Raw genomic sequence first — 12339 nt, 5'->3', positions numbered from 1 at the left:
AAAGCATTTTAACATCTACGAGAACTCGTGTAACTCAGGAAAACAGAAAAAAAGTAGTAGTTGTTATTAAGAATTCCAGAAGTTATACTACAATAGCGCTGGCGATCGGACGGTAATGATCATAACTTCCGCGATGCTGAAATGTGGTGATAAGTAATGTGAAATGAAATCTTATGCTCCCGAAGCAGCGCGTTTTGAACTAGTATTTCATATCGTTACATTTAGAAGTAGTTCTTTTGCCTGAAATTACTATTAACGGCTGTAATCAGCGTGTCCCTCGTGTACTATTTTCCGACTGCGACAATATAGTATGCAATCCGAAAGAAATTGATTATAGCCCCTAGAAATACATAGTAGCGTCATCTATTGTTGTACGAGTGGAGCAAATGCAGTTGGTAACGCAAAAAATTTCCCTGGTTTGGAACCAAATTGTGTCAGCAGAGAGTTGACAGCTCGTAAACCGTTGTTGTCACTTGGTCTTGGCGTGGTCTTTTTGTTTAAAGTAACTTAAATGTCAATTAATATAACTAATAATTATTAAATAAGATGTTATTGATTAAATTTTATATTTTATTCAAATTAAAAATCCATATTTTGTATATAAACTACAAACTTAAAATCCAACATAACACCATTTTAAATTTCGCGGTCTGTCAAATGGTGTTAATAATTTTTGTTTTTGTGAAGTTTCCGCCAGGTTTGCTCCACAGTGACGGTACTATGTATTTCTAGGGGCTATAAAATTAATAAATTCGTGAATTTAAATTCAGACCATTCCGATTTTTGACGTGACAACGTCTTATAAATCGATGGAGCCGGCTGCACGCACGAAAAAGCATGACTCATGCGGCGTTACCTCGCTCTGTCACGATTTAGTCAATTTTAAAATACGTACCCGGTATGGGACGCCGTACTTCATAAATTTCGAACGCCGTAATACATAAATTTCAAACGCCGTACTTTATAAACAACCAACGCCGTACTTCATAAACGACGAACGCCGTACATGTACTTTTAAAAATATTTACTTCCTCTTGTCTTGTTAAAGCTCGTTTACTGTCGTCTGAACTAACTCGGTAAATTAGCCTTTACACGCACCCTGCCTGTAAAGCGTTACCGTGGCAGCTTTACAGGCACCTTGCCTGTAAAACGTAATCATGACAGCACCGGAATCAAACACACATTCGCTGCGTCGCCCTTTTTCTTAATCTCACTAATACTGTGCTAATACTAACGTTAAAATCACCTTCAAACTCTTCATCTTCATCGAATTCCACAATTAACAGAGCTCAGAAGCAAAATTAAACCATTTAAATTATTAATCGAATTTACAAATTGACAGTCGCGTTATTTTCAAACAATTCAATTTTCCATAGTTACCGGAGCAAACTATGGAAAATGACTATAATTTCTATGACTGTAATTTCAAGTAAAATTTCTAGAGATCCCAAAGTTGTTCATTTTCAGGATTTTCAGCAAGAGGAAGTAAAACGTTGTACGCGGCTCGCTTGCAACTAGCCTTTACTGGGGCTCGCCCGTAAAGGCTAATTTACTAAGCTTGCCACGTAAATAACTATTCCGTTGTCACGTTCAACTATCGTCAGTAAACCGACTTTACAGACAACCGAGTTTTTTTTACAAAGTGGTTGGAGACTCATTGATGAGTTAAAATAATTTTTTCGGTAGTTTTCAATTAATGATAATGGCAGAATAGGTAGTACTAAGGATTAATAGTGTTAGGAATCAACTGACATTGTCAATTTCGTATGAAAAAATAATTTTAACAAGTCGAAGTCGAAACATTCTGGATGTTTTTGTACATTCTGGTATTAAAAATATCAGTGCTTAACGGATAGCGGCCATCCATTACGAAAATATGTAATACAAACAATATATAGCCGACCCGAAATTTTGACCCACCAGCCGCTCGGAATGTTACTTAAAACTACGTCTAACATCCTTCCCATATGATTAATCATGCAGTTAAATTGTTTCAAATTAAGAAAATTTGTAAAAGACCGGTACGAGGTGTGAAGAGAACTCCTGTTTTGCTGTGAGTTTTCTAGAATCTCCGGCATATTAAAGTCACCTAAAATGAGTACTTCACCGTCATAAAGATGATGCGCCGCCATAAGTGCTTCAACATAAAATCATACAATCTCTCGTGCCTCAGGAACTTGGGATGTAAGTAATGCAGACATATAAAAGCTTGTAATAAAACAGTGTTTTAACGAATAGAATACCTGGAATTTCTGAGAAGTTATCACATATGATATAACAATATCTAAAAATAACAATTTAATTTAGTAGCTTTAAATTCGGCTTTGACACTCAGCGACACACTGCCCCTTTTGTGCGATTGATTGACAAAAAGTCACGATTTGTTCGAAAGACTTGAAATTCAGTTAAATTGAAAAGTTCTCCATCCTTAACAATATTTTTTAACCATGTTTCCGTCAAAGCTATCAAATCATATTGAACGACAGTAGATGAAAGCAGAAAGCTATTAAGTTTTGTGTTAAGACCCCTAACATGCTGATAGTAGCAGACAATATTATTAATACATGTCGAAGTATGACTTGGGGGAGAATTATTTAAGGAAACTAATTGAAATCTTCTCAACTGTAATTTTGATAAAAGCTACATTTATTATAGGTGCTAGCAGACATGTGCGATATCTGCATGGTTTAGATGTGCACCAGAACATCTTGGACATGAGATTTTTTTCTTGCATCCTTTGACCGTTGCATTTATAACAGCGAGTAACACCAACTGCATCATAAATAAATAAATATAAATATATTTGCCCAACAGAACGATGAGTTCTAACTACAGGACAAATTCTAAACTTAATAATAATAGTCTTAAAAATATAATAATTTGATACACATTCACGAGATATAATAACAACTAAACATATAATAGGTACCACAAACGTTTATAATTTATGTGTCTATAAATTTAACTGATTACAGATCGCTGTTTTTAGTTCCTTTATTGTGCAACTGATCATACACCGGGTGTCCCACGTAACACTTTCGGGCGCAATAACTCGGGTATTTTTGAATGGATTGTTATGAAATTTAAAATGTTGGTATTTTGATAGGTGAGGACTAATATGAATCGGTGAGGATAATCATTATCTTGAAAACGTAAATTTTCCATGCCTTAATTTAATTTCGAATTGATTAAGTTTTGCATCACTTGATTAGACATGAAAAACAAATACTGTACGCAAAAATTCATCTCCGAAACACGTCTGGTTAGACAAAAAACGATAAATTATTGCGCAAATAATTCCAAAAAGTATTAAAGGATAGGTAGCTATGAAGCACTCGTTTTAGGTTTTGTACACTTCCCGTATCTTCAAATAAGTTTATTATTCTCTGTACTTTGAATTTGGTAAATTCGTCATCGGGATACCATTCGATAAGAGTCCTGATTGTTTCATCTAGGTCTGTGCGGCGTTCTCCGTGGGTTAAAATGATTTCTGTTTTAATAATTTAAGAAAAGCGAACCATTTTCAATCACTTTTGTCAGATTTTGACAAAAATGTCAGGGGTATACAAAATTGAACTCGGCGACGCAGGCAATTGTTTTGCACCGACAGCACTAAATTTAACAAAAACAAATAAATTAATTTTTGCGTTTTTATTAACGGAATTCTTTTAAACAAAAACAGTGATTTAATTATTTTTTCGCACACAGGCGTTATTTTAGTTGCTTAAATTTATAACGCAATTTTGCATAATTTTTAACAATGGGAAGCTCTGTTAACATTCGTTTTTTGTAAGATAAAATAGTTTTTTTGTTATCAGCCTAATCTTAATCGTTACCTATTATATTATACCTGTTTTAAATTTCATAAAAATCCCTTCAAAAATACCTAAGTTAATGCGGTCGAAAGTGTTACGTGGGACACCCGGTATATTACAACTGTCTAGTCCTATTAAACAATGGCCATTTTTTTAAACTCATGAATAATCCTGTATATTTACATACTTGGGTATGCTTTTTTTGTGTAATTGTTCAATGAAAGAATACGATAATCTGCGGAAATAATATACCGAGAGAACTATAAAAAAAGCGGTCAAGACGGCCAGGGATTTTTGAAGATTTGTCTTTGACAGAATGTTTGTTTTCTCAGATTATTCTCAATTTGAAAATATGGGTTGAAAATGCAATGATTAGAGACAAACTTTCAAAAATCCATGGCTGTGTTTGATCGTGTTTTTGTTGCTCTATCGGTATTTAATTTTTTTTACGTAGTTTGGATTGTTAGGAAACTTCATCCATAATAACTATTAATAACTAAGGGTGGTGCAAAAGAGTTTCTTGAAGAGCTTCACTTAGTATAATACATAACACCAATAATAAGGAGGAAACTAAACTCAAACAGTTGAGCCGTCTGAGTAGTGTCATTAAAAGTAAGAAAAATTTCTTGTTTATTTAATCTTATGTAATACTACACTGCATAGTTTTTAAGTATGTGTGATAATATTCAGACTAGAAGAATATCTCTCCGCTTCTTGTTGATCTGGTTACACATCTTGCATTGTCAAGGCCATTCATTAAGTTGTTTTTTCATAAAACTTTATATTTTCTAAGAACGTCTTCGCATAATCTATAAAATTTGAAAAATCTGTTATAATAACGTATAAAAGGTTCAGACAAAAAAATCGAGCCAATAGCTCCCACAATATATTTGATGTACATCTATTTTAGGACTACTGTATACAATTATCTGTGTACATGCATTATATGCACATTGAAGTGTTAATTCGTATGGTTCTCTTCTAAAGTGGTTAAACTACATATTGTGTCATTTTTGAGTGTTCTGTGTAGGTACCTATCTCTTATTGTACATGATTATTTTCTTTTATCGGAAATATTTAAACTTCAGTTACCTAGTAACGGATGCTTCGTTGCTTAATTTGAAAGTTGAAATAAACGTATGTAAATATGTAATTTTAAAGTCAGTGTAAAGAAACGTGCTACACGTACGGTCGTGGACAGTGAATTTCGTCCACCCAATTTCTTTGACAGAAAAAAACTCTAAATTAGCCCTTAGATCTTTCTAACCTTTTCTTTGTCATTTTGACATAAAGGGGCAAACTAATTTACATTTGTCTTTCATAGCACTTCTGAGAAATTGGAAAGTAAAGTAAAACAGGTACGACACGGCCTAAATTTAGTAGCTAAATTTTCGCGTTAAATAACTCCTTCTAATAAACATGCACTCCAACGAAGCTAATTATTATCTGCTGGTAATTAAGCCTCCTATCATACCTGCTTCTCGGATTAGAAATCAATGCAAGACCAAACAGAAAACAATTTCAAATTATAAAAGAAACTCAAAAAACTTTATTACATGCAGCACAGGTAGGTGTTTAGAATACAACAGTCAAATATTCTATTTTTCTGGCACGTGTAACATGACCCTACAGAAATCCGTGCCCACATGTTGACAGATGTTTCGCTTTGTTGACATGTTTGAAGGCCTGTATATTTTTAACTTGCCATTTGGCAAGATTGAAAGATTTTGTCGTTTGAAAAAATAACTCCAACTCTCTACACGAGTTGTTGTAAAACAAACCCAATCTCTATACTCTATGGTTTCCAAGTCCTCGTTCCCTAATGCGTCGTCGGGCAGTTCTTGCTGATAATCTGCAGCTTCAATTGCAGTTGTAAATGGCATGTCTTCCACAACTTGAACGACCGCATGATTTTCACCAACCGTGGTGATGCGATGGCGACGTGGCGATACTTACCTGGACGGGGATCAAGTTGCTCGCCTTTTCTCCATTTTTTCATAGGATAACTAATACTAGTCCGCGATAAGCCCAAAAGTGTAGCGACATCCCGTCTTGGAAAATGGATATTATTTTACCTTCATTAAAATAACTAATCGATGGCAGGTTCGGAGCTAAATTAAATCTGACAATACTTACGTCAGTCATCATGATAATTCATCCTGACAGTAAAGCACCGACTACAGTGAATTTTTGTGAATTCGCGTGAATTGTGTGGACGAAATTCACTGTCCGCGACTGTACCTACAGTTTCCGACAAAAAATTTCAAACATCACTTTTCTGTCATGTCAAAAATTTTAATGTAGTCTATGCTTTATTGTCATTATTTCGGACAGCTGGAATGTCAAACTTTCAAAATACCTAAACATCTAAAGGTTGCTTTACACCAAGGTTAGTTAATAGAGAACAGGTTACCACATAAACGAGTATGTGGGCAAAATCGCTTACGGGGGAGGAGAGGTGTCAGCCCCATGTGACGTCAAAATGAGGTTGGTATTACTTGGGAATTTTTAGTAACTTGTAATTTTGAGTTGGTGTGACCGATCAGCTGATGCCTTTAATCTGTACGATCTGTACCGCTAGATCTGACGTTTGGTGTTAGTACTGCGACTCGTGTAACCCTATTTTGCCTTAAATTAAATTTATTTGTGTTTAAGCTAAAATTAAATGTTTTGATATATTACTAGAAATGAAAAAGTAAACCAGTAAATGCAGATTTTCAGATTTTTTTGCATAAAAAAAATCAGTTAATTTTTTTTGTAGTGTCGCATTTGTTATTTTCAAGTTCTACTAGCAGCAAAACATTTTTCTTGAGGTTTATTAAATTGTTCTTTACACAGGATTGAAATTTGCGAAGTAGAAGCGGTCACTTGATTAAAAGTTTCCGTTTTTAGTGCGTTACTCGAGTATTTAAAACGGGCAATTTTCGCGCCATTTGAGAGCCCCTTGTGACGTATCAATATGGCATCCCAATGTGGCAACCTTATCTATTAAATGACTTTGGCTTTACACTATCTGACGACTGAATGACATTGACACAGTAGATCAGTAACGAAACTTCAGCAATATTTGCGGAACGGGTGTGACCTTGGGAGCCCGTTCCCGGGAAACACGAAGATTCAAATATTTCGTAGCATTCGTATGTGATTCATATAATACTAATAATTGTACACAAAAATAAAAATGGGTGGCATGTACTAGTGACATTATCCATTTTTTTTTTCTTATAAATTATTAATATATTCAAACAAAACATTTTTATTCAATTTTGACGTTTTAAACTGCGTTTATTAAATCCTTAACAAGTCTGACAAATAAGTTGTTATCTTAATATTTTTAAATCACTCACAAAAAAATAAAAAACAACTTCAGGAACATAAACATTTTGCTTATTATTTTTAATAGTTTTCACAGAATACAATTTGTTTACAATTTTCACTAAAAGGTTGCTGCAACTAAATCAGTATTGTTTGACATATTTGTTTGGCTCTGTGAGACGTCAATTTGGGAATTGTATAAATCCCACACCAATACAATTCCAAAGTGTGTTTCGGAAACTATTTACTACAGATTATTTCGATACGAGTGCAAGAACCAACTGTGAAACACTATTTTATTTGAAAAGAAAAATTTGCTAAGGTGTTCTTTTAAACAAACTTCCACAACACATCTCCCCTGTATTCCGGCCTCTTCAACCATCATTAAGTGATGTGAGTTACCGGAAACTCACCTTGAAAGAACACAACTGTTTATGGTATGTTTGTGGATACTCATTAATACGAAAATTCTTACACCACCACTTCTGCCAAGTTTGTTGTGAACTTTGCACATTCTTACGAAGTGGTACATCCTGTTTTACTTGTGTGACATTTTAAAGTCTTCAATGAAGATGTGATTTTTGGTGATTTAATGATACCACCTAAACATTTTGCAGTTTATACTTCGGTAGTGGGTAATATATTTTGTGAGTTTTTCCCAATTTATGCATTGTATTCGTTAACTGGTTTGCGGCTAAAAAACGAACCATACAAAAATACCATTCCACCACCTCTGCAAAGACTTTCCTCTTGATTACCTCGTCTCAGTTTTTATTAGAGTTAGAATTTTTTACACACTAAAATTTAAAAATAAATCTTGGACCGCTCAAACACGCACACATCGAAAATTAAACTATTTCGTTTAACCTGCAGTTTGTTGACCTCTTTAGCCTGGAATTTTCTAGTATTTTTTACATGTATCGTAAGTATCTATTACTTTGTTAAAATAAATTTTACGTTTGTTTTTAACCCCATAACCCAACATCCCGTATGATTCCCAGAGATATGTAAAAGACTAGATACAGATATTTAATGTTCTCGTGGACATACGTTTAGGGCCAAAATGTCACTGTACGTTTATATCTCCCTCTTTTTCTCTAGCACGTATAATGGTAACCCGATATCTGAAGGTCTCGCTCTGTACGGCGCAACCAATCAGAGTTGGCCCAACGTTTGTCGTTGATGCCGTTCTTGTGTTTGTGCCGGTCCCTGTCAGACCACTCAGACTGTGGGTGGTTATGATTATTTATAATTGCCGCCATCAGAACGGGCCAATAACAAGACAACCACCTTTTAGAGAGTGATCGATGTAGCCTACAGTTGGCAATCCATAGTACTGGTGCTGATATAGAAAAGGATAGGCGATACAAAGTATTGCTACTCTTAGATCATAGATGTTGGCCCTAGATCGGGAAAGCTATAACCGCATCTGTCTTTTACATATCTCTGATGATTCCGTAATTAATATGACATTTCTTGTTGACAAAACCAGACAAAACGTTCACCGAAAACCCGAAAATGAAAAAGAAACTATGTTCTTCAAGGTCGGAGCACCTTTAGTGACGCTAGTGACCTCTTTATGTCGTTCCGTAAGCTCCCCATGTATTTCTTATGGAATCAGCTAAGACTTTCATAGCCCTGACATTGACGTCTGAAATTTTTTGGCGGCAACTGTATATTTAATTTACAAATGACGTCATCAACATTTTCGCAAGGTGCAAAATACTAATAATAACAGTATTGTTTCCAAATTTTCGGGAAAATGGAGTGAGCCGTTGTTAGTTTGATCAATAAAATAAATTAATTCATTCATTAATTTTTTGAGCCACCTGTATAAGCAAATTAAAAAAAATAATAATGCAATGATTAATCACAAGTATAGAGTGATAATATTTAGCATAATGCAGAGAGGATCTATTCGACAAAATATTGAGATGACGTCATGGATTTTTTAGGAGCAGATAAATGAATACTTTTTGACCAAGGATTTATCACCTTAAAACGTTTGCAAGATTTCAAAGCATTCGGTTTTGCAGTTCATGATTTATTAAAAAAAATTGACTCATTCATTAATTTTTTTGAGTTACGCTGTATAAGCAAATATAAAAAATGTTAATGCAATGATAAATCACAAGGTTCGATTTATCATCAATAATCATCATATTATATTGCACATTTTACGATTTGTTCAATAAGATTTTGAGATGACATCATCAATTTTTGGAGGGGATAAACAAATGTATTTTGATAAAAAAATTATCATCCTTATGATAATTTTAAAATATTTGCAAGATTTCAAAGCTTTCGATTTTACAGATTCAAAATTAAGTTGCCAAATGTTCTTATACAATTTTGATTTTTACTTCCCTACTTCTTATTACTGTATTCATTCGCCTTGGCAATACTTGGCAATCTTCGCATATTCGAGATCAGATTTCCGATAACATCTTGGGGAGGAATATTCTCCCATTCTGCCATTACTACATCTATGAGTTGATTATGGTTGAGAGGTGAGGGCCTATGACTGCGAACTACCTTTTTAAGAGTGTCTCATAGATGCTCTATGGAGTTTAAATCTGGACTGTTAGCTGGCCATTCCATTAACTGAATATCAACGGCATTTAGGTAGTTAATCACTTGCCTAGCCACATGAGGGCGAGCTTTCTCTTGCATGAATACAAAATAAGGTCGCGCGAAGGGGGCAAACGGCATTACATGTTCAACTACGATGTTTTCGAGATAATACTTAATCCGCATTCATGGATCTCATACGCATAAGAACCAACTCTGTACGGCCGTTAAACCAGATTCCTCCCCAAAACATTACAGAGCCTCCACCAAATGAAATTTTTGGAGTAATATTGCAGCTTGCAAATCCCTCTCCTAGCCTTCGTAAGACATGCTGACGTCCATGCGAAGATTTTAAGTTCACTCTAGTCTCATCTGAGAACAAAACTCCCTTCCAATCATCAACCGTCCAATTTTGATCATTTCTAGCGAAAGGTAATCTTGCTAGTCTGCGCTCCCTAGTTATTAAACCCGCAGATTTGCAGATTTTAGGATGTTCTTGAAATCTTTATAATTACTAAGGTTGCTTTGGCTCTTGCAGGCAAATTATCCACGTGGTTTTTAAAACTAAATTCGCAGTCGTACAAATCCTTGACTGTAGAACATTTATGAAAGGAATGGTTAATCAAGTTGAAATGTAAACATATGGACATTAGACGGCTTCGAAGCGCTTCGAAAATGAAATAGTTATACACTTATTATAATTAAACAATAATCCGAAGTCAACCACCCACTGGTATACAAATTATCGATATCTTTTTGAAGTAGCAAACAACAATTTACATTTTTAATTATTTTATACACTTTGGTATCATCCGCAAAAATCACTATATCAGAGTGCACAATGTACTCAATCACATCATTAAATTTTAACCAACAATGGGCTTAATATAAACCCTGTTACTTCAGCATAAGCACGATAACTAACAGATATACAGGGTTATCATAAATGATTGTAGTCGAAGTAGGCGCTGACGCAATTGTTTTGATGTGCCGCTTCTTACTTTCAAAAAATTATTAATTATAGTCCACTAAAGTTATGGGGAATTTTTGTTTTGCTTTGCTGTCAGAAAAATGTCATACTGGTCATATGTCATAATACTTTCCCGCGCACGTCTTGTTTACTTGTGTTGTTGTTCCAGTCTTCTTTGTTATAAGTTAAATTGAATTAAACCAGTTTTTATCAAAACTACAACGATTTGATAACAGCGATTAAGGTAATAGAAATGAATTAATGTGTATTCATATTTCAAATAAATCTGTTTTAGGTTAAGATGGGGTACACTCTTGAACAAAATACGTTTATTGTTATGTCTTACTATCGAAATGGGACGTTAAATGCGGACGGGGAATGGGTGTATTCTGTTCAAGCTTGCAAGGATGAGTATTTGGCAAAATTTCCAGAATTAAACATTGAAGAACAGTCTTTAATGACACACATAAAAAGAATCGTTGACCGATTCAACAGCACTGGAAATGTTTCTAAAGGCAAGTCACCAGGAAGGCCTCCAGTTAGTGAAGAGGTGGTCGAAGATTTGAGGGAAAGAATGGAGCAAAGCCCAAAAAAATCTTTGAGTAAACTGTCTTTACAATCTGGTGTCCCATACACCACTTGTCAGAAAGTTTTAAAAAGAACATTACATATGCATCCCTATAAAGTATCGTCAATCCATGAACTTAAACCAGCTGATTATCCTCGTCGTGTTGCATATTGTGAATGGTTTCAAAACAACATGAACAACAACAGAATTTTGGATTTGTCATTTTTTTCCGATGAAGCATGGTTTCATCTAAATGGCTACGTTAATTCGCAAAATTATAGAGTTTGGAGTGCTGAAAATCCTTTTGTTTTTGAAGAAAGGCCTTTACACTCTGTTAAAGTTGGCGTGTGGTTAGCGGTTTCGCGTAGAAGAGTGATTGGGCCAATATTCTTTCACAACACAATTAATTCCGCAAGGTATAGGGAGCAAATATTAGAGGTGTTTCTAAACCACTTGGATGATGAGGAATTGGAATTTGGTTACTTCCAACAAGACGGAGCCCCAGCCCATAAAACAATGGAAAATTTAAGATACTTGCAAGAATTTTATGGGGATCGTATAATAAGTCAAAATCTTAATCCAGAGTGGCCTGCTCGTTCACCTGATTTGACTCCACTTGATTATTCAATATTTGGATGGATGAAAGATAACATATACAAACATCGATTACATACTTTGGAAGAACTAATGGATGCAATTATACATTGTTGTCAAAATATTGATGTAGTGATGTTAGAAAACATTTTTGAAAACAAAAAAAGAAGGGTAGCTTTATGTTTACAGCAAAACGGGGAACATTTCCAGCATCTTTTATAATTGAAAGTAATTAGCTTTTGGTGAGTGATATAAATTATATAGCGACAAAGTATTAGGTTCTGCTTAATTCTAGTTGACAATGATTTAATAATGAATAATGAAGTATTTGATGAAATGGAAGAATTTGAATGCTTTGATGTTCATGGAGTAACCTAATTAAGAGCTGATCATTTTCACAGTATGAGTGATTGCACAGGTTTTAAAAAGTTTCAGATGACCAAAGAAACAGTGATGTGTATTTCACCTTTGCTAGAACATCATCTAGAATTTTCTGTAGATATGTA

Source organism: Zophobas morio, unplaced genomic scaffold (assembly GCF_036711695.1).
Source record: "Zophobas morio isolate AGI-343-1 ecotype UQ-CSIRO unplaced genomic scaffold, CSIRO_AGI_Zmor_V1 ptg000024l, whole genome shotgun sequence".
Lineage (NCBI taxonomy): Eukaryota > Metazoa > Arthropoda > Insecta > Coleoptera > Tenebrionidae > Zophobas > Zophobas morio.
The sequence above is the reverse complement of the archived record's forward strand: the minus strand, read 5'-3'. Positions refer to the sequence as shown.